This window comes from Toxorhynchites rutilus, chromosome 2, assembly GCF_029784135.1.
Source record: "Toxorhynchites rutilus septentrionalis strain SRP chromosome 2, ASM2978413v1, whole genome shotgun sequence".
In the NCBI taxonomy this organism is placed as follows: Eukaryota; Metazoa; Arthropoda; class Insecta; order Diptera; family Culicidae; genus Toxorhynchites; species Toxorhynchites rutilus.
In genome coordinates, this window is record NC_073745.1 from 267,742,755 (window position 1) to 267,767,154 (window position 24,400).

The window sequence follows — 24,400 nt, forward strand, 5'->3', positions numbered from 1 at the left end:
GAAGCGATGTAAGGTATATTCTGAAAAATAAATTCATTTTTGAGTTAAAAAATTTAAATTATTGAAATAATTGTACTGGTGGGGTAAAACGGACAGTTGCCACTGGGAGGGGGATGACCTGTGAAAAGTCTGTTTAATCTGTTCCTAAGGAATTCCCTGCGTCTATGAATGGAAATCAAATCGCCAAATGTGGACTGTTTAGAAGCTGACTGGAACCAAGAGCAAAATAGTTGAGGGTCTGTCTGTTTATACTGCTGAAAAGCACGATATCACTTATAATGATAAAAAGGTGGATTAATTCGATTTTTTCATCATTTAACGGACATTCGTGATGAGTTCAGACCTTGGATGAATAAAATTATTCCTCTCGCGATCGATAAATCTCTACGCTTCATATATTACAAACCTGTCCATATTACCCCCACTACATGTCCATTATACCCGTACCAAAAAAATGTTGTACTTTTCGGTCTGTTTTAATTTCAGTAAAAAACATTGAAAAACACTTTTTTGTAAAATATTTGGCCAATTAGGTAGAGAAACAGCATATTGAATTGCAAGAAACTGCATCAATGTTTTGGGAAACATGAGTTTCCAAAGATATAATTGAAGTTCTTTTTAACAAGTCCGTTTTACTCCCACCTTCCCTACGTAAACAGCGATATTGAACTCTCTCCAGTTGCAGAATATGAGAACTGGCAGCGGACCTGTATGGAAGCAAAAACTTCCATACTCCATAACAGATAGAACGGTTGTTTTATACAACCCTATCAAATCGTCGGCATGGACCCCCCACCAAATCTCTGGTATGGGTCGGAGGAAATTTATTCTTTTTTGACATTTGTGTTTAACACATTGTCCGAACGAAGCCATGTTTCAGATAGAGGTACAAAACACTATTGATAGCTTTGAATTCTAACGAGTGGTTGCACTTTTTTCTAAATCATTGAAGCGTGGAAAAAAGATGTGGAAAATGGCATTACAGGTCGGACTCTATTATATACAATTTTGGACTCGATTATATACAGTTTGTTTACAAGATAAAGTGTCCGAAATTTGAATTCAATCTGTCCGAAATTTGATTTAGTGTCCGAAGTTTGATTCTTATTCGCTCCATTTGAAAAGCGTTTTATTCGATGATTTTATTATGTTTTCAATCAAATAGGTACCAAAGTAGAAAGCTTGAAAGCATATCGAACTAATTTATGAAAATATCTACCAAATAATACCTGTGCATAAAGTTTAGATCTGTTTTCTGCATCATATGCCTTAAGCGTCCGAAATATGATTCGGAACGGTATTTTTATTTAAAAAATGCATCCTTCGAACGTTAAGGTGGAATTGGGGTGGATGTTATATGTACAGTGGGGTAAAAATCGTGAAGATTTTGCTTGAATTTTCACCAGGAATTGTTTATATCGATATTGCAGCGAAACTAAGAAAGATAGAAGTTGGGTGTCAAAGAACAAATTGTAGAGCTAGAGCTTTAAGTTGATTGATATAAACAATCAAGTTTAATATATTTTTTTGGGATAAAATCAATAATTACACATTGAAAATTATCAACTGAAAAATATATGCATAAACACGAATATTTTTTTTTTCTTTTGACTCGATTATATACAGTGAAAAGAAATCGAAGACTGTACCGTTCTGAATCATATTTCGGACACTTTGTTCTAATATCTTGATGCTTAATTCACTGATGATATAACTATGAAATTAATATCACAATTGCTTCTTCAGAGTAATCCCTTGGTTTCACTATCACTTTATTTGAGAATTACATTTGAATTATTACATAGTAGGAAAAAATTCATCCAAAATCCAAAATCCACTTCTTATCGTTTGTATTTGATGTTTGCTTAGCGTGAGCACATATAATTTACCCGTTCATCAATTAAATTTCTCTCGTGTTTCATCAGTTCTCATCATCCTTATCAGGTTACTGTGATTGCTTGGTAAGTGTTTCGCAGTTGACTATAAAATATAATCAATTGTAATGCAATTTTCGTTCAAAAAATTACACAATAAAGTGTCCGAAATTTGATTTTTTTTATAAATAGTGTCCGAAGTTCGAATCTTATTCGCTTGATTTGAAAATCATTTTATTCAGCATATTATTTATTAAGCTTAAAAGCATATTGAATTAATATATTAAAAATATCAACCAAATAATAGGGTAAATGATCGTGGTTTGTCGGATTTTGGGTGTTTTTACGCAACAAGTAAATGCAAATCGATTTTTCTTCATGAAAACCACAAATAATCGATACGAGTTTGGGTTTGTTGAAAAGCCCCAAGTCTCTAGTTGCTAATGCTACAATGAGGTGTTGAAATTATGAAAAATTTTTATGTTTTTTAACGATTTTCCTTGAAGAGGAATTATGATCATGGTTTGACCAACTCTGATCATGGTTTGTCCAAAAAATCATCATGGTTTGACCGGTTCTAAAAACCATTTTTGAATGAAAACATTCGAATTCTCAAGTAGATGTTGCATTTATCATTGCTTGAGTTTACTTTCATTATATTGATCCATCCATAATTTAGCCTTTCTTCAGAATATTGCCTTTTCGTGGGCATTTTAAAAGTGTTACCCTAAACACACTCAACACAGAGAAACTAAATTTTTGCTACGCGCGAAGGACACAATCGGTTTCCACGCGCACCAATCGGTTTCCATAGAAATCATGTGGACAGAACAACATCATTGAATTGAACAACTCATGATCAAAATTGAGTTCATCAAAATGCGTTAATTTAATGGTTTAGCTATGTAAATCTGATACAAATGGTGTGCAAACATGATGTTTATAATATTTGCAAGTATTATAATCCAGAAAAGGTCTGAATACGTGCCAAATAATCATCTGGTGATCGATTGAAAGTTAGCTCGAATGAGGTGCGCATTCACACAAATAGAAGGTGTATTTTATAATTCTTTAAAACATGTGATTCCGTAAAAATATTCTATAAAACTACTGTAAATCATGAAAAAGGCAATTTCATTTCTATGTTTTGAAACATTCGAATACCTTATTTGACACAGGAGCGCTGAGTTCGAGCATTCAAAAAAGTGGGCAAACCATGATCATATTTTCGACTGGACAAACCAAAATGTGCATAAAGATGAGATCTGTTTTCAGCATCATATGCCTTATGCGCCCGAAATATGATTCAGAACGGTATATAATCGAGTCCGCGTTGTATCATCCACAAATATAGCTAGATAGTATACATACATTTCATGATTTTCGACTCAAATAATGCTGAAATCTTCACTCATTGCTATGAATCAAGTTTCTTTCAATTGATGCCGCTGCTCACCCGACGTCACGAGACCTGCTGTGGCCCGCGGGTGCGCAGGATGATCACGTAACGGAATGCTCATTAAATTGATACCCTGGCCAGTGGCCAAAGTGAATCAATTTCCGTCCACTTTGGCCTTTTCTGATCATCATCAGCACTTGATGCTGTATGCTCATTTGTCTTGCTAAACTGTGACCGTCACAGCTCATAAAACACGTGTGCGGCTTGGTCCCGTCGCGATCAACGGCGCGAGGTGGCCCCCGGCGAGGGGACCACATGAAGTTGCATGTTTATCCGCCGTTAGTCGTCGCGGCCCGATCAAGAAACCATGCGGCCAAACAGCAAAATAAGTAGGGAAAAAACGACAACAAAAATGTTCGTCACACGCTCCGGTCGAATACCATCGACATATTTCTCCTGCCGCTGGCTGTGAGTCGAGAAGAAATACGATCATCGAGTTAAGTTGAGCGCGTTCGAACACAAACAACAAACAAGAAACCACGGAACAGAGAAAAAAAAAGAAACCTGTCGGTAAAAATGAGACAACATTCGCGGCCAGCGCTAATTTGACACTTGACGCGGGATGAAAATGTTTGGATCAACGCAAGAGGATTAGAAATTGGACGGGAGGATGGATGCTTCCTGCGAGCTGAGTGGTGCCACACACTGGCAGACAGATGAATGAGGACAGTGGAAAGCTGTTATTTTTACACTTGGCTCAATTATTGTGATTTACTAGAGCGAATCGCCGCCGCCGCCAGCGACTGGCTGTTAGACGATATGTGTGACGAATTAGTCCTAGTTAGAGGACAGTATTGTGTGTTCAAAGGTTCACACGAATAGCGATCTATGGATCGTTTCCCACTTGGAATCTGCATCCCGGGCCAATTGAACGGAAGCGCGCCTCCCATTGGTGCAGATTGCATTTGCCCACCGTCAAATGTTTGCGAGCGCACAGATATTTCATGAATTTTGTTTTGCTGGCGTTTGTTTTTGTTTTTCTCGCATTGTCAGCATTTTTGTTGTTATTGTTATTATTCAGCTCGAGGGGGAGACTGCGACTGGTTTCAGATAGCGTGGTCACCCCGCGGATCACCGCCGGACCGCGTGCGCTCGGTCAAACGGACAAATGTGGGAACAACTGGTGATGGTGAGGACGCGTGAAAGGAAAAAAAAATTTTGGTTGGTATACATTCGGCCAAAGCTGACAAGCGCACGCCACTTGAAATGTGCCAATCGTGTGCTATGGGCGACGATTGGCGGTGACAGCGCCCAGCTCTAATGGTCACACGCTTAGGTTCCTCTCAATCCGTGTGAACTAAAAACGAAACAACGAAATTTTGCTGGCAGTTTTTCACCTATCCTGGGACTCTGCTGCGCGGGCAATCATATGACAAATGCGTATCGTGACGCCAAATTCCGCTCGGCTATTTTTCTGCTTGCGTGGGTGTTCGCGTTCTCGGACATCGAAAATTGTTAACGTGGCGAGGGTTTTGTGGGAGACTCTGTGAGAAGAGACTGTGAAACGTATTGCTATATAAAGGAGCAGCGCTTTTGGAGTGGGTTTTGGCGTGCAGCCGCGCTATTTTCGGGGGACAATTTGAATATTTTTGGAATAGATGCTATTTTGAGATTTTCGACTGGCTCCCTGTTTAAAGCTGCATGGTGCTATTGATGGATGGTGACCATCATACGCAAATCAGATGTTGTGCGAATGCTATGGAGTTACGTACCGATCGGTGATTAATTATAAATTCTGCCCAAACAACGTGATTCGAGCAACGAATGCTTAATTTAAACAATTACACATCAAAAATGAACACGGGATTAATTCTGCATAGATGATCTAACACACCCGAACACGCAGTACTATGTGTTCTTATTTTGCGGATCATTTTTAAATTAGTTTTTTTTTGCAACGAAAAACTAATAAAAAAGTTGATAACTCTGATTCATTTCTTCAAAAATAGTTCTTGTTCAAAAACAACAAGATCAAAAAATTCAAAATACGAAGATGCGTTACAGTGAATAAAGGGCGAACACGAAATTATTGCGACACATTCAACAGGGCATAACTTTTTTACCATTGGGTAAAAATCAACCAAATTTTGCACATTTTCTCATCGATGTGTATTGTCTACATGCTGTCAAACTCGAAATCGTGTTTTTCGATTCAACGAAAATGGAGGTGAACCAACGGGAGTTGAGAGAACTAATTCTTTCCAAACACCTGGAATTTCTTGACCTGTCGCACCGGCAGTTTGGAAAAATGTTGAACATTCACCATTCAACCGTCTCCAGAGTGTTGAAGCGGTTCTAGGAGCGGTTGACGTTGGACCACGGCAAAGGAGCTGGAAGAAAACCGGGACCGGAGAACAAAAAGACGGAGGGAAAGGTGAAGCGGATGATTAAAGCAAATCCCAACGTCTCAAGCCGTGATTTGGCTAAAAAAATCGGCATGTCGCAGAGCTACGTCCAGAATGCAAAGAAGAGAGCTGGACTACATACATACAAGGTACAGAACTTCCCAAACTGCGATGAGCGGCAACAATCGACGGCTGAAACTCGGGCACGGAAGCTCTACGAGAAGATGCTGACAAAATATGGCTGCTGTGTGATGGACGACGAAACGTATATAAAAGCCGATTTAAAGCAAATTCCGGGGTTGGAGTTTTTCACCGGCAAGAGCAAGTTCGATGTGGACGACAAATTTAAGAAGAAGAAAATGTCGAAGTTCGCCTCCAAATATCCCGTTTGGCAGGCCATCTGCTCTTGCGGACTGAGGAGTGAGCCTTTCGTGACAAAGGGCACAGTAAATGGCGAGATCTAGAAATCTGAGTGCCTCGAGAAGCGCCTTTTGCCGTTCTTGCAGCAGCACGACGAGGCTCCGCTATTTTGGCCAGATTTGGCATCATGCCACTATTCTAAAAGTGTCCTGGAGTGGTATGAGGCCAATTCTGTCCATTTTGTCCCAAAGGACATGAACGCGCAAAACTGTCCGGAGCTGTGCCCGGTGGAGCAGTACTGGGCAATAATGAAACGGGAACTTCGGAAGAGCAAGAAGACAGTCAAAGACGAGAAGGGCATGTTAAGAAAATGGAAAAAAAACTGAGAAACTGGTACCGGATGACACTGTAAAGACTTTGATGGCGGGCATCAAGCGAAAATGCGTTCAATTTTACACTCAAGGCTCCATCGATTAACTTTTCTTTTGATTTTTGAAGTAAATATATGTATAAAACTACCCTAAAATTTTGGTTTGATTCTAAACATTATAAGAAAATTGGCATGACATTTTCGGTGTCGCAATAATTTCGTGTTCGCCCTTTAACACGACAAAAAACATGGAAAATATCACAATTCCTCATGTTTTCAGTTAGTGATTCTTTCTTTGTTCATAATAGCTTCGGAAACTCTGGATGACATGGAGTAGATGATATTTTGGGAAGTTTTCGTATTGAGTGAGAGTTTCCGTATGCATGTTTTAATGTCCTTAATAGTGTTGAACATTCATTCATTTAACTGAACGTTGGAAACCGTGGTAACCCAAAGATTCCCATGTGAATTACGATTGAGTTTACGCTTACACACAAACAATTAGAATTTCAACATGATATTTTCATGCATTGTGAATACTTAAAAAAAGTATATTTACCGTCATTGTGGTACAAAAATGTCGTTTGTTTATTTATCGTGTATAAATATGATAATTACAGCTGACAAGTTTTTATATGACCACTAGCTGACCCGGCAAACTTCGTCCCACCCAAAATTTATTTAATCACATTCACGTTTATACTAAGCGCACGTTCATAGGTCCAATCGCAGAACTGTTCATTGATTGATTTTCTAATCTACCCTTTAAAATTACCTTTTACCATAAAATTCCTAGCACTCCTACAAAAACTCGTCATTATAATATCAGATTATTTTCAGACACCGTTCTCGTTCAAGATTTTTCAACCACTTACAAATAAAATGTTTCTTCGGAATAAATGATTGATACAGAAAATATGATAGAATAAAGACAGCCCTAAATCGGGCAACTCCTTTCTCGAGTTTTGTTTGCTCTTATCAACACATTCGGTGATCCATTTTTATTTATATAGGGTAGAAGTACCGTTCTGAATCATATTTCGGACGCTTAAGGCATATGATGCAGAAAACAGATCTAAACTTTATGCACAGGTATTATTTGGTAGATATTTTTAATAAATCAGTTCAATATGATTTTAAGCTTTCTACTTACTTGGTATTGAAAACCAAAAAAGTCATCGAATAAAATGCTTTTCAAATAAAGCGAATAAGAATCAAACTTCGGATACTAAATCAAATTTCGGACAGATTGAATTCAAATTTCCGACACTTTATTTTGTAATTTTTTGGACGAAAATTACATTACACTCGGTTAAATTTTATAGTCAACTGTGAAACACTTACCAAGTAATCACAGTAAACGGTTAACGATGATGAGAACTGATGAAACACGGGAGAAATTTAAATATTTATGAACGGGTAAATTCTACGTGCTCACGCTAAGGAAACGTCAAACACAAACGATAATGAGTAGTGATGTAAGATTTCTGCCGATTATGTTATAATTCAAATGTAGTTCTCATGTGAAATGATAGTGAAACCAAGGGATTACTCTAAAGAAGCAATTGTGATATTAATTTGATAGTTATATCATCAGTGCATTAAGCATTTCAAGATATTAGAACAAAGTGTCCGAAATATGATTCAGAACGGTACCTATCATCGCAATAGTACCTATTATGGTAATACGAGTGGGTTTTTATTAGCTTAGAAAACATATCTTTTTTTGAAAGGCTCTAATATGGTTTTTAAATATCATAAAGCTCTTCTTTGACGATTTTGATACTTGATTCCATGCTAAACATTGTTCATTTGTTGAAAAATTTAGTTTGAAAATAGTGTGTCCCATTGATGCTTGCTTCTTAGCATTTTGGTAAGGAATATGCGATTAAAATAATGAGATTTTTATGCTGTGAAGTGCCTGTTTTGATGCAAACGCAGTGTAGACGAATACATTACAACCTTCTTGATGTTGTGATTCTACCAATTTATGCGATTTTAACGAAATAAACATGTATTTTTGTATTACGATAATTGGTACAAATTTACATCTACGTGTCATTTATCGCAACATTGAATGTTGCCTTGTTCCTATTATGGTTCTAGGAAATCGCTGCAAAGCTGAAAAGTAGAGCTGCTATGCTCCTATTATGGTTGTACGTTGTTATGTTATGGTTGTTCCTCACGTTTTCACGCTGTGCAATTGCATATCGCAGGGCGCTTTTGAACACTCAGTAGTGTTGTGAAATAGCACTTTGTGTATCCGACCGAAGCATATTTGTTTGATTCACTCTGTTGAAAATTAAATCTTAGGTGAATGTGTTAATATCGTTTGTTTAGTTCCTGAAAAGAAGCGAAAACTGCATCACTACCCTCACGCCTTTGTGATTCTCCTGTCAGCTAGCAGACAGACATAGCAACGAGGAGCAGGCAGTTATTTTACAACTGGGAAGCACATGACAACAGTCTAATCTAGAGATGCAACGGATATTCGGTATCCTGCCTATTCGGTCAATATTTGGTATCTGGCCGGATACCGGATATCAGAAAAAAATAACTTCTCATTAACAGAAGATGAATCATAACCAGAACTTATAGTGCTTGTTAATTCTTTTGTGATTTGTAATTAATTAAGTGTACCCTCTGATTATCATACCGGAAGTTCTTAGTTTTTAAATTTTTGAATACAAATGTTTGGTTGATGTTCGTTGCATATTGAAATTATGTGGCACAAAATCTGTCTGGAAGGCCATGGTTATTGCTAGAGAAAGTCAATTAAGAGAATCGATCAAAGCAAAACAAAAATTAGAAAAAATTGCCGAATAATGAATAATAAATAATGAGTATTTTACAGAATTTATTGGAATTTTCAAAACTGCCTTCTGATTTGGGAATAATCGCATTATTGGAAAAGTATTCATTGAAAACAGGGAAATTTTTCATTCTATCAAAACTTTTTCCAGTATTTTTTCCTGTAGGTCATGGAGCGTTCTTAGAATCAAATGAATGCAGATTGATAAGGTTAACTGGATTTACTTTTGACTTGGTTAATAAAACACTGGGTTAATCTACGAAATCTTAAAAAAAACAGAAAAAAGTTGATTTTTTTCTTTCCAGTATTGGTATCCACTACACCTACACACAAAAAGATAGAAGCATTCAAATATTACATCTCAAAACATGGAGCTTTTAAATGTTGTATATCCCATCCTCAGGCGTTGGTTTTTCACAAAGTTATAGCGTTCCTGAAATCACTTAAAAACTTCGACTTCGCGATCCGTTCCCATAATTTTTGTCGAATGTAGAATTAACGACATGGTATTGCATACTAGGAATAAGATTTAGAGGCACAGTTTTATTTAAAAATTATCATCGAAGTATTATTTGAATCCTATTAACACTTTTTCCATGTGACACTGACTATTACCATAATAGGGACACTTATTGCAAAACTCCAGGAACATTATTACCATAATCGGTACAAGGAAGTGTCATTTTGAAACATGTTTTTGATACAATTTAGTCAAATAATCATCGTAATATCAGCGAGAATCTTCAGGAACAGAGTTCAAACTGCTAGAAAAAGTATACTTTTGTGTACTTGTATTTTTATATATGTGTATTTATTCGCAAATCTATGTAAGTTGGTGACATACCTCCTCCATAATTGGTACACTTACCCTAGATAGAAGATGATATAGGAGTGCGTTTTGTCACATTAAAAAAAATCAATTGTCATGTTTGGTTGGAATATGTTTGGTTGAAATATGTGTATTATTTTTACGGGACCCCTTCTCATTTCAGAGGAGAGAGGGGTGCCATACCATCATAGAAAAATTGCTCATATTCAAAAACCTTCACATATTAAATTCGGCTCCATTTGATTGAATAGTTTTCGAGTTATGAAGAAATTTATGTTTCATTTGTGTGGTAGCATCCCCTTAGAGAGTAGGGAGGAGTGTCTATCTACCATAGAGACGTTTCTTGTCCCCTAGAACCTTCACATGACAAATTCGGCTCCATTTGCTTGATTAGTTTTCGATTTATGCAGAAATTCGTGTTTCATTTGTATGGCAGCCCCCTTAGAGAAGGAGGAGAAGTGTCGATTCACCATAGAAACCTTTCGTGCCCCCTAAAACCTCCATATGCCTAATTTGGCTCTATTTGCTTGATTAATTATCGAGTAATGCAGAAATTTGTGTTTTGTATGTATGGCAGCTCCCCCTTAGAGAGAGGGATGGACTGTCTAACCACCGTAAAAACATTTATTGCACTCTAAAACCTTCACATGCCAAATTTGGTTTCATTTGCTTGCTTAATTCTCGAGTAATGCAGAAATTTGTGTTTCATTTGTATGGCTGCCTCCCCTAAGAGAGGGGGGGAGGAGTATCTAACCACCGTAGAAATATTTGTTGCATCCTGAAACCTCCACATACCAAATTTTATTTCGTTTGCTTGATTAATTATCGAGTGATGAAGAGATTTGTGTTTCATTTTTTGCAGAAGCTCCTCCAAAGTTCCTGGTTGAAAGCTACTGTTCCTCATTCCGTAAATCACGCCAGCACTCGCTGAAACCAAATTGTACTTTTTTCGTCACTGAAGATAATCTAGCAAAGTTAAAAGTAAAAAAAACCGTCTTAAATTGAAAAATTTTTCGTTATGGTAATTGGCAGAATATATTTTTTTTAAACATTCTTTGTCATGACATACCATGCCCCCTGTCGGTTCACGGCTTTGGCAAATGGTGTAAGATGGTGAGCTTTAACCTTTTTAGTCCTCTTTATTATGCAAGGACTTCTTACCAAAACTTGATCAATTGCCTCCTGGAAAACTTTTGAGTTAAAAAATTGCTTTATTTGCATTTGCGAGGTACGGTTATTAAATAACGAGACTGGTTACGAAAAAGAGTTATTTTTTAAAAATTACGGTATAACGATATGCTCCCCTTCAATATACTTCCCTTGGTTCCTCGCACATCTGTCCATGCGTTTTTTTTCCATTGTTCGAAGCAGTGCTGAAACTTTTCTTTTGTGATGGCGTTCAAAAGCCGCGTCGCTTTTTCCTTCGCCTCGTCCAAGATGTGTGGAATAAAGGTGTGACCGTGTCGTCAATAAGTGCGCGAGGGGAAACGGCATAAATATACAGAGGACTGTGGAGAGGGATTTAACTGCAAATAGAGATGTCTAAATTTTTCGTTTATTCGATTAATCGTGGGGTCATTTTTAAATTTAAATTTTTAATTGTCTTTCAGTATTCGATTAATTGAGCGAATATTTGTTTCTTGTAATCGAAACGAACAGTCATTTATAATAAAAAAAATATGTCATAATTTTAATAGTTACATTAAATATAATTTTGAAATAAATATGGTGTACTGAAAAGGTATTTCAGTATATTGATAAATTTGCCATTTCATGATTTTTTGAGGACGATTGAAAAGAGAGCACACCATAAAAAGGATGCACAATATTTTTATTATACCAACATAACATGTTTTCTGTTCAAAATTGCCTATTCTTCGAATGTTGTTGAAATATTTGATTTGTGTGTATTTTTCTGCTTTTTCCCTATAACTACTAGTTCAAAAAAAGTATATTTATAGAATCATTGACCACTATTATGGTATATTTTCCTTGGCACCCGGAGTTTGAATACTACTATTTTAGAACATGAGTTGAGACCACCTTTTTCAAGTCCGCATGTTACTTCTGCAGACCCTGAATTCTTCATCCCAGTATCCTCCACCAGCAGGGAATCATTTTTATGCTTCAACCGTAAATGGTTTAGCATATTCGATGAATTTCGACGAAACACCGACGGTTAAACAAATTTTGCACTGTATTTTTTGAAAAAAATGGTTCCCTTTTTCATTAATCGCGATTACTTTGATAATTATTCGATGTATTCATACTTTGATTTTTCATCATTCGATATAAAATTACTGATGCAGATTTTCGATTATGTGGATTAATCGAACGATTAACCGACGTCTCTAACTGCAAAGCGCGGGAAAAATATCTCCATTACCAACCGACACCGAGAGTCGAAAAGACTTACCTTTCAACTTTTCAATGCTCTTATTGTCACCAAAACAATTCCACACACAAAGAGCAAAAAAAAAAGATATTGCAAAATATTGCAGATTGTTTATATACTAAATCCAACATGGCTGAAAGGCTTTTTTCATAAGTTGCGCTACCGTATTGTATCTATCGTGGCCTCGTCTACGGACTGAAATCGGATACCTTTCAACACGGATTTGATCTTGGGGAATAGAAAAATGTCGCATGGTTTTAGATCTGGCGAGTACGGGGCATGTTTGAGCACTGGAATGCCCTTATCGGCTAAAAATTGCTTCACCGACAGCGCGCTATGGACAGGTGCGTTATTGTTTGTGTTTTTCGTCACACATGATTTCCGACGCGCACTACAAACCACGTTCCAATCAAACCACTGCTGATCGCAAACTACTATAGGGACAAAAACGTGTTTTCGTACGTTTATAGCAAACACTTCAAGCTACCGAACGCACTATTCGTAATGATGTCTTACTACTTAGTGTTTCCTAATAGATGAATATAAGAAACCATTGAAACGCTGCTCATATGATTACTATTTTCTGTACACTGCACTGCGATTAACGAAGAGAAGCAATTAATGTTATAATTACCTAAATTTCTGCATTTGAATCTTCAAGTAGATAATGTAACAATGAGATCAGTAGTAAAATTAAAATAATATTGGTTCCTAGCATTATAACGCCTCGAATTCGACATCGAATTATTCCACATACTCAGCATTTACTCATACCGTTGGTGTAAGTCACTCCACTATCTTTATGCAATTGATCGTGATATCAGTAAATCATGTAGGTAACATTACCAATATTTTAGATTGCCTTTAAAAATCCAATTAATCGAAAAATACGAACCTGCTGTTCTTATCATATCCCAGAGTATTCAGGAAAGAAGTACTATCTTGGACTCGCAACAAATCCAGAGCACCTTGTCCAGACATTTCGCTAAATTTATTCCAAACCTTTTTGATTTTATCCGATAACAACTGAAACGACCGACGGAGACGTTTTGACTATTATCGGAAATGTAAATACTAACGCTACAGACAGATCAACCTGGAGATTACGTCTAGCTATGCGAACAAATGTTCATTGAAACGATTGATTGTTCGCATAAATAGATGCGAGCGTTTTCCAAATGGAAAAAATATGTTTCAATCAACAAAATCTCCCAGGCTCTCGTTTTGCCGATAACATGGTTACGCTTGTAGGCAAAAAAAAACAAAAATGCGTTTTGCCAACACTAATGGTGTTGGTGGTTACGTCTCCTATGCAAACATGGGCAGATTAGTTAGTGAGTGCCGGTTACTAGATATTTAGGATAAAATTACTCACACACAAACATATGTGATTGAAAACTTTGTAGAATTTGTCTAACATTTCCACTCAATATACTCAGTATACGTTTATTGTAATCAAAAAGTAGAAATTATCTATGCACTGTAAACAAAACATGATCAGTGATACGCGATGCGATGGAACAGTTCGAAGTAAAATTGCAAATTTGAACAAAACCTTCCATTATGCGAATACTGGGACTATGCAAAACGATGCTTCGCAAAAACACATGTGTCTCTGCAACATCACATATTCATCGCAATCAAAACGTTCCGTAGGTTTTATCAGACACAGAAAAGTGATTAGAATTTCGAATCAGCTATGCATTGATTGTGATCTCCTTTTTGCGTCTCGATCTACAACTTATCGAATAATGCATAATAAAAAAAATCAAGACGCCTGCCAGACTATGCTCTGAGTGGCAGGAACGATTAGAGCAAGCCCCGGTATCGAGGTAAAATAATAAACTACCCTTTCACTCATAGGAATAGCAAAAAAAGGATGTTACCACACCCACTTAACGAAGCACAAAAATTTGCAAAGATTCGCATAACCGAAACCGCAAACCACATCGTAAAGAGTTAATCACGAACTGCGGAAAAAACCCCTTGGCAGCAAACGTTTTACAGCAAGCAATTTGAAGAATTTGCAGAAATAGGAAAGGCTTGCAAAAACTGCAGTTATTTCTACGCACGCCACCATCATCCCTGTTACGTATCTAACGGAACCCTTTGCTAATAAAAATGTTTACAATTGTTTACAAAGGCAGCCCTTTCTCAACTCTTTGCAAATCACTGCGAATTCTACTAGCGGCTAAAAAAGTACCCTTTCTCTGTCGAACCAGACGTGGGAGGTAGGTATCGTTTCGCACAAAAATATCCCGAAATGTGCCATCCCATAAATCTTGCCTGCCTGCGAAGGAATCCTTCCCTTCATCAATGGAGCCGGCATGTTCACTGCCTCCTTTCCACACTCTCACTCTTTTTCCTGACTGGTTAAAGCATATTCCTTCCCATAAACTAATAAAAACTGCAATAAATGTGTACGAATTGCAAGCACCCAATCTTCAATCCTTGCCAATAATCATATTCGCCATAAAGTTGTGAATCCTTCCCCGTTTCTTCCCCTCTCCCGATAAATCTTTTTTTTTTGCAATTCTTTAGGTTCAATTTGTGTGCCTGATTTTTATTGTCCCCTCTGCAATTAGCAAACACAACACATCCTCACTCCTCTCTCTTTACTCCTTTAGACAAGTGGCAACGAAAGGATGAGGAAAAGGATTTTTGGCACTGTCGCCTCTTTCTCTTTATTCGCACGCACAGCTACGGTAGAAAAGTGGCAGGGAAGAAAGGGAAGAGAGAAAAAGGATCTGAACATTTATGAGCTCCACGCATAGACTCCTTAGGCTTGGCTCGAGCCCCAGTGCTCGGGTGCTGGCAGCAATCCGTCCCGGGCTGAGAAGGGGTACTCACTGTCTCGCAAGGGGTTAGCTAAGACAACTTGCAGATTTTTGCATACCTGAACTGGAGAGGGTATTTTTTGGGAATATTTGCATTCGTCCCTAATCAGCGGACCGTGAGAAGTGGGAAGCAGAATTAAGCGATAGTTCGAAAGAATATTTGATACACATTTAGTATGTTGGATGGGTGAAATTTATAACAGTTCTAATTATCATCTATGCAACAGTTCGGCTGAATAAGCTGTTCATAAGGTTGACGTCCAGATCGCGCCTCTCGTAAAAATCTACTTGACTATCACAAAGCACCATCTTTCAATGGATACGTGTCAAAATTTGACAGCAAACGGTCGATTCGTTCGTGAGTTACAGCATTGAGAGTGAAGCAACTTTTATTATTGTGAAAAAAATGGAAAAATCCGAATTTCGATCATTGATAACGGATTGCTTTTTGATGGAAAATACATAGTTGCATAGTTGTTGTGTCATTATTTTGTGAGGAAACATGTCTATGTAACTTATTAACGACTATTTGTACCAAAGTACTTTGGGATTTTATAATTTCTCAATCAAGGAATCAAGAATCTTAAATTTGCGGGAGAAAATCGAAGCGGTTTGCCCCGACTCCATAAATTGATGAACTTTGTTCGCAGAGTCCAACTTGAGTTCAGAATCAACCATTGCTGAATTAAAAGGGAATAGTTATCTAGGCTTCAACATACTAGGTATACAAAGATTGGATTAATATTATGTGACGAATGTCGTACTGTTGGATTATAAAGAAGTTCCGGCAACACGGTGTGTACTTCAGCTTTAGAACGGCCTGTAAAAAATTATCTTGGTAGAAATAACTGAGTAGTTCTACCTCACCCGCACTATTCCCCATACATTGCTACTTCTGATTACAATTTGTTCCGGTTCATGCCGTCAGCCCTTTCGAAAAAAAATACAATTGTCTGTATTGTGTGTATAGCCCTAAACATGGGCCGAGGTTGCCGGGAGCTGTCCACATACCACGTGGACAAAAAAGCACGATTTTAGACTACCCCTCCCCCTCCGTGCACAAGCGTGGACATTTTCATACCTCTCCCCCTGTTGTCCACGTGTCCTTATTTTATTAGAATAATTTAGAAAATAACTGAATTGCGCATAAATAAAATTTCAATTCCATTTAAGGACCCCTGTCTAGAAGGTCGAAAAATAATGAATTTTCGCGATTTTTTCGGGTTGTTAGGAATAAAATGAAGCGTTCGGATATTTTGGTTATTGTTTAAGGTATATTTGAAGATGTATGAAGCTGGATGCGTAGATGCTCACGATTGTTATACACTTTCAATGAAATGTGCTGCCATCACATAGAACACATATTCAATACTAGAAAATTAATTACGTTCACAGCATAATTTCAGAAGTGTGCTCATTCAATCTGGAGATCTTAAAGATTACTGAGGCGTTGGCAGTAGCAATAACAATCTTTGAAGTGGATAGCATATTGAATCATAAGATGTATTCCATCAATGCCGAACTTTTCGAGTTTTTGAAGCGCATAAAAATGAAAACAGAATAGTTTTATATGCATGGATTATTTTCATCTATTAAATATAATTTCAAGAAAATAAAATAATAAATAGGGAGCATGCACTGATATCTATTGATCCTTTGTCAAGATTGAGGAGTAAAGGGTCGAAACTTTTAAGGGATTTTGGAACACCTGTAGCTTCGATATAGATGATGACATGAAGATAAAAAAAATACAGCATTTTCAAGCTACAAATTTCTAGTTCAGGGATATCCTATGTACATATTTTTAGTGTGATGTGTATAGGCGTTGTAGACAAAAGACACTGTAAGAAAAGATAAAGCGTTTTTTGTTTGCTTTCAAAGTTTCTATAGTTTTTAAAAATAAATGCCTGATAACAATCCAATCAACCTGATTGTTTCGCTTCCATTTGGTTCATAGAAAATTTCAGTAGAACTATTTAATACAGAGGTATTCTATATCAAATGAAAAATTATCCTTTAATTTTGAATTAGGAATATTTCATGAAATAATGAACGCACAACAAATCGATGGTCAAATATGCCCACCGCAAACTTGAAAATATTTTATACAAGGTCCAGTTGTGGCTTTGACGAATGCATGATTTTATAGCAGAGTTATAGCGTTTCAAAAATCACTCAAAATTTTCGATGTCGCATTTTGCTTCTCTATTTTTATTTTTTGTCGAGTGTAGTCCTTTGCCCACTTCGGAATACGATCGGTCATAGGAAACGTCGGTTCATTTACACACTCGATTCACTTTTAGTCGTCAGCGCAATACGAAACTGCTGATCCGGAATATTTAGGTAATAGAGGATCATAAAAAATCTTCCTCGACTATGGTCAAATCTCAACTACGAAAGAATTATTTACCTTTTCCTCGAGATCGGCTTTTACCTTAAACTGACTTTAATTCGAGAAGAACACTGCTCATCACAATTCAATTGCTTCCATTTGAGAAAATTTTGCATAAAATTCTGTTGTGAAACATTAAAATTAGTGGAAGATAACAAGAAGGATAACAGTTTGGTGTCAAGGAAGGAATTGTAGAGTGGTTGGAGAGCTTTAATTTAGTTGATAGTTTAGCATGCACTTTTGGAAAATTAACAAAAAACACAATATTTTAAATTTGTACTTTTCGCTACATCTAAAAGTTACTTGTTTTCATTAATTTAAATGTTCTACAACTGCATTCAACGCAAAATTTTCTAATCTTTCAAATGAGCTGCATAATTATTCTATATGTGTTAATTAATTTCATTTTGAATGAATAGGTGGTTGTATTTAAAAAAAATCTTCCTTTCTACGTGGACCCACTCTGTACCCCCTCCCCCTCTCCATGGACAAGCGTGGATATTTACCTACCCCACTACCACCCCTAAAGTTATGCACGTGGTATGTGGACAGCCCCTAGCTTACGATAGAGTATACTTTAAATAATATAGCATTATGTTTTAAGTTTTAAACAAAGACCTTTTTTATAAAAAGTCATGCTTTTTTTTTCAAAGTCATGCTTGTGTGTCCAATAGATTATGGTTTTTTGAAAGGAAGGGTCCAGATTTTTAAATTCACATATCAAGAATTGAGGTTGAAATCTCGAACTTATTATTCGGTAGATTTTATTCTTAAGTTTTAGATTCAAGGATTTAGATTTAAGATAGTCTGCTTCAGATCCGTGATTTAACTTTGAAATATTAATTAACATATTGTAGGAATTGTATTTTATGAGTTCTCTTTCGCGGCAGATTGAAATGAGAAAACAATATTCGAGTTTTAAAATTTTTTAGGAATTGATTTTTTTCAATGATTTTTTCCGAAAAATTCTGTGATAATCTTTAATGAAAACCAAAATAATTTCCTACATTCCATTCATTGACCAAAATTTCGTAGGTCTAATAATTTTTTAGTAGTTTTTTCAACTTTTTTTCGGAAAATCTTAACTTAAAAACTATAAGATCTACAAAAAGTTGGTCAGAGAATGAAATGTAGGAATTTACTTAGGTTTTCATTAAAAATTATCAAAAAATATTTTGGAAATTAAATTTAAAGAAATCAAAGAAAACATGAAAAAGTTGTTGTTCGAAAAACTTTTTCCCTGTAAAAGTGCCCATCTTCTGATGTATGGACGACTTGCTGGAAATTGTAAGGGCTATTCATATATGCATTTTTAGGAATTTAAAAAAATACCTTTTTGAGAAAAAATCAATTTTAATTTTTTAAATAACTTTTTGTCACCGAAATTTTTTTCCAAAAAATATTTGGTATTTTTTGTGAAAATTTAAATAATTTCCTACATTTCATCCTTTGATAAGAATTTTGTAGGTGTCATGGTTTCTAAATTATAAGTTTTTGTAAAAAATAAGAAAAAAAATTTGTTTTTTTCCAAAAAGCAGTCTAATTTTTTTTCGAATATTTAAAGTATGCAAAGTTGCTTAAATGACCCATGTCTTTACACCCACAACGTTTCAGTACTGTCTGATATGGTGCTACCAACGGCCAATCGAGTTGGCATGAAATTCGTCTATTCTAGGTATAACAGACATTTCAATGATCTGTCAATGTCAAAAAGTTAGTCAAACTCAACATTTCCTTCTTGATAAAGTACACGAACAAGCAACGCAAAATGAAAAAAAAGAAGAAGAAAAGCAATATTTTCCTGTGGCCGAGTAGTGGAAAATTGGGTTCAATAGATCGATCGCTGTAAACAGGCCCGAGTTGAACTTCAATCAGAATAAATTTGAATTCGATATCTCATAAAACCTATAAAACAAAGACACGTTACAATACTGCATAAGTTTGCAGACGATATGCAGTTTATTATTACTTTTTCATGAAAAATATAAACATTCGATTTTGAATTGCTCATTTTTCTGATGGATAACTATATTATAGATATACAGATTTTGAATTTTTTTATCATATTTTAGGTTTGGAATTATGAACTTATTATTTCAGTCAGTTTCATATTTTTTAATCATGAATTAAGATTTTGGTACTTTTTTTTTTCTTTATTAAAATAAATTAGGCTCAGCTGTTCCATAGGGCAAATTTTGACCAATCAACCATTATAGTATATACATAACATAAACTTAATAATAAAAAATTAGCTTTGAGGAAACGATTACCCGCGGCTTACTCGGGGATAGTTCCAAACACACTCACACACATACTTTTCAAAAATTCGATAGCTTTCATTCTCGCATACAAAAGGATGGACGAGGGAAGGGGAACTAACTAACTTTCACTAAGTAATACTATGTGTTGGTCTATAGAAGCAAAGCAAACGATGTACCAAATTATAGTTGAATTTTAGATTTCATGATGAATTCGTGTAAGAACTTCATAGTTTGAATGTTCTTGTTTCCAAGAATATCTCGAATTGGTTGAACAGGAATTCCGGTCCGAATATTGGTTCGATACACCCCGTAACGTTCGCACTCCCAGACGAGATGGTCAATGATGGCCTATCTCTTGCCGCAGTCGCAGAGATTCGAATCGGTGATGTTGATTCTGAAAAGATGACCGTTTTGAGTATAATGATTTGCCATTAGACGACTCATATTTTTTGTGAACATCCGTGAAGAAACGACTTGATCGAACCAAGGTTTTGGTTTAACGGAAGGAAGAATACTGTAGCAGTATCTACCAAGATCACTTGCAGACCACCCTTGCTGCCATGACTCAAGTGCCCTAATACGGAAGGATTTTGGTACTCAGATTGTCTGTTTTTGTTTTGAAATTTTAGATTTATGGAATTTTATTTTACGAATGACATGCCGCTGTGGGATGTTGAAATAAGAGAAATCAGTGAATAATCAGTTGAATTATCAAATCAGCAATAAGTAACAAGTAACGTTATTTCGACTGACCTCGACCCCTTCTTCCATCACGTGCTACGTAATATCCCAAGCCTAAGAGCATCTCCACGATAATTTTTTTTTTATATAATAGCTCGAAAGCCCGCTGTCTGAATCAAATATTGTGTTCCGCAAAGCAACTTAATTTTTTTGTAGATATATTATTTTTGTAGAAATCCGATTACTTGGCGAAGTTACAACTTCTCTTATTATTTCTATCATAAAAGCTTCAAACTATCAAGTCAATTCGCCTCTACTCTTGGAAAAGGTCATATTGAAAACTGTCGATAGGGAGTCCTGGGGTTGAACTTATGATCATTCGCGATCCCTTCCGAATAATAAGATCCAAGTCTGAAACATAACCATTCGTTTCTGCAATCAACTCCTAGTTTGAATGAAAAAAAAAATTGCCAACCATTTTTTGTGGTCCGAAAGAGTCAAGTTAATCGAAATGAAAAATGAAAAATCCAAACTTATAATGGCTGCAGTCAACAAGGGCCAAATACTTTTTTCATGCAACTTACGTATCAAATGGGAAATCCCCTTCCTTCTGATTATTTTCTCTTAAATTTAGTACTAACGGTTGTTTATGTTGTCATTACAATTATGAGTACTCCATAATATCAAAAAATTGAATAAGTTAAAATACTTTTTAAGTTTAGCGCTCCGTATCCTGGCCATCATGACGTCTAAGACCAGCACCAACAACGCCACCTGGTTGTCAGCAACAAAGAAAAGTTGACCTAACTTGAATTTGTTTGTCACATTATCATATTATATGCAAACATATTCTGTCATATATAAGTATGCAATGATAAATTCCGTAATCCGTTTAATTGTTGAAGATGAACAGTGAGTAGTTCAGAGGTGTGATTTGAACAGAATCTCTGTGCGTTCACCTAACTGACCGTGAGAGAGCAAGACGGCAAAAGTAACACGCTATTTCGCATCGATCCTGTTCAAGGGTCGATGACACTTACGCGAAGTGGTATAGCTCAGATACAGTAATGGTACAGGATTGGCCATTCTTCACGATCGTACAATTTTGGGTTTAGGTAGCCTTACAGTACAGTACAGTTTCCGTCGCGGGTAAAAATCTCATACAATATTTGTAGATAGTGTAAACGCCAAAAACGTTACAAAATGGCGCCCAACATTACGGAATTAGAGTACCAGCACTTGCAGCTGTTCCTTCTGGGTGATTTCCTGCTGCTAAGACACGACCGGCCTCGACTGACGCTTCCACATAAAAATTTACATTTTGACCAAGTACTTCTTTACAGGTTAGCCACCTTGCCCTCGGTCTCCTTCATCAGCTTCTGCTGCACTTTATGGTCGCGTAGCACCATTGGGCGGCTGGTAACAGGCTTCCGTTCGAGGCTCCTGTCTTTTTACAGCAGAGAGAGGATAATGACCCATTCCAGCGTGACGTGACAACTCTCTGACTCACTAAAAACAGGTTTTTTCTTGTTTTCATGTATCAATCACACGATTTCCGAATGGTAAATGATTTTAAAGTGAAATTGAGGAAATTTCCTATAGGAATCTTCAGTTGGAGAATATTTTGCAGTTGAATTCGCTTGTTACCAGCCCAATACTTTTGTGACGTGACAACACCTGTCTTTTTGCGGGTTCCGACCTTTGAACATTAATGTTGTATTTTCAGTTCCGTTTCAAAACATACAAATAAACTTTGTTCTATGATTTGTCAATGAAAGATGAACGTTGATTCCTGTATACTCAGTTTTTCAAAAAACTCGCAAGAATATGCATTTTGACGGCATGCATTTTGTGACGTGACAACGCGCTCTGTGCGAATAAACGGTCTCCACGAAGCGTTGTCACGTCACACAACTAATAAGCTGTATTAAAAAAGAATTTCACCGTATTGTAGCAAGCGATATACTATTTTTTATGTTTTTTATTACTCTGAATACTTCTTACTCTCCTCTAAGATCTCCCCTTCCCCTTCCAAAAGTCTATAGGGGAAGGTGGTCCTAATGCAACCGGTGGTCCTGAACCTACCCTCTTTTGTATTGTGTCAAATGAAAGATGTCATAACGCTGACAATTTGATAATATGGTGACTTTTTCTGGATCTCTTCATTCTAGCTTTTTAGCGCCATTTAACGTTTTCATTCCTTCAAGAGCAGAGATGAAATATAGTCGACCTGTATGCAAAATGAGTTCTATGTTCTTTTAGATTGTGAAACATTGCGGAACAAGACAATTTTAATTGTTTATGGTATGTTCATCAAAATAAAAAAAAAAATAATAATATAAATTTAAATCTAGCTGTTACCTGTAATACACGGTATGCCTTTATTTTGGAAAAGTCGGGGTGGTCCTAAACCGACCTCCAGTATCGTTATTGTTTAACACGTTCACTCCAGCGCTTGCCATCAATGGCTAGCACAATCCTAGTTCATCGAGTGGCGCTCACTACAGGGGGAACACATTTGATTTTGCTATCAGAAACTTTTGATAAACTCTTTGACGTTGACTTTGATCGTTGATCGTTGATGTTTGCGTGTGCATTTGTATGTGCACTTTCTTTGTATAACTCCACACACATCGCTCTAAGGCTTTTCACTCAAACATTATCTCCTTCTCACTTAAATCCTATCTCTCACTATTGTCTTATATTTGCTTTATACTTTTATTCAAAAAGGGTTTTATTCATTTCTCGTCACTCCACGCGTGCATCCGCGTCGAGTGTCATACAAGAACTGTCTTAATGCTAGTTACATGTGTCTTAAGCTAACTTAGCCAACAGTTTGTGGAGAGTTTCATTGGGAGGAGCCAAGTCGATTTCAAAGGGGAATAGCCAATCAATCGAATGCAGTGTTCGATGTGAATGGTGTCAAGAAATAAAATTGCTTACTGCGCTCATAAGCGCGCATATCGATTTCATGGGAAATCGTAAAGTGTCACGACGACTTTGTGTACGGTCGCGTATTTAATCAGAATAGAACTGGGTTTGTTTTGGTTTCTGGTTTATTGCCTTTAGCTGCGCGCGACATGATGTAAGGGTGCATTCATATCGCCCGCGCATGTTGGCATGGACGAATGTGGGAGAAAAACAATTAACGAAATAATGCAGTTGCGCTTGAGGAATGTTTCGTGGGAATCGTAAATTGAAGTGACCACGCATGAGTCATTTATTTTGAAACAATCAACTGCTTATGAGGAGAAGGATAATTTGTATATTGGGAGTTTTAAGATGGACTTTGGAACGGGGTTTGAAATCATACTACACCATCCCTCTTTAAGAGAATGATGTAATGCAATGGAATCATTCTTAGTATTCAGATTATGGATTAATTATTCCTTGGCTTCTCTCAATGTTACAAATATTTTATAGACTTTTTATAGGTTTCTAAACTTTTATTTTCCAAAGCTGTTGGTATATTGTAAACAATGGTATGTGGTTTTGTATAATATTGGTAATTTGATATATTTCTAAAGATTTCTATAAATAATTGTAATATAATTGGTTTTTGCGAATGAAGTAACTTCTCTAAAAATGAATGTTGTTTGATTTTATATTTTTATCAATCTGTTTTTGTGTACTGTCTGTGTATGTTCTGTTTTGGGGTTCTGAATCCTGCAGTTTGTATCTAGTATTTCTTGAACTATATATGGTCCGTCATAGAATGGATCAAGTTTTCTTCTGTTTTCTATTTTTAGATAAACTTTGTCGTTTACTGTTAAATGAATTGGATT

The 24,400-nt window shown here is 36.4% G+C and overlaps 1 long non-coding RNA gene across 1 annotated transcript in view; it reads right to left on the reverse strand.

Annotated features, from left to right (window-relative positions):
* Nucleotides 1-23,087, reverse strand: part of LOC129771052 (uncharacterized) — a 34,816-nt gene extending 11,729 nt beyond the window's left edge. Inside the window, exon 1 of the long non-coding RNA XR_008742267.1 lies at nt 22,977-23,087. This is a non-coding gene — a long non-coding RNA (uncharacterized LOC129771052). The remainder of the gene's footprint in view (nt 1-22,976) is intronic.
* Nucleotides 23,088-24,400: the final 1,313 nt, after the last annotated feature.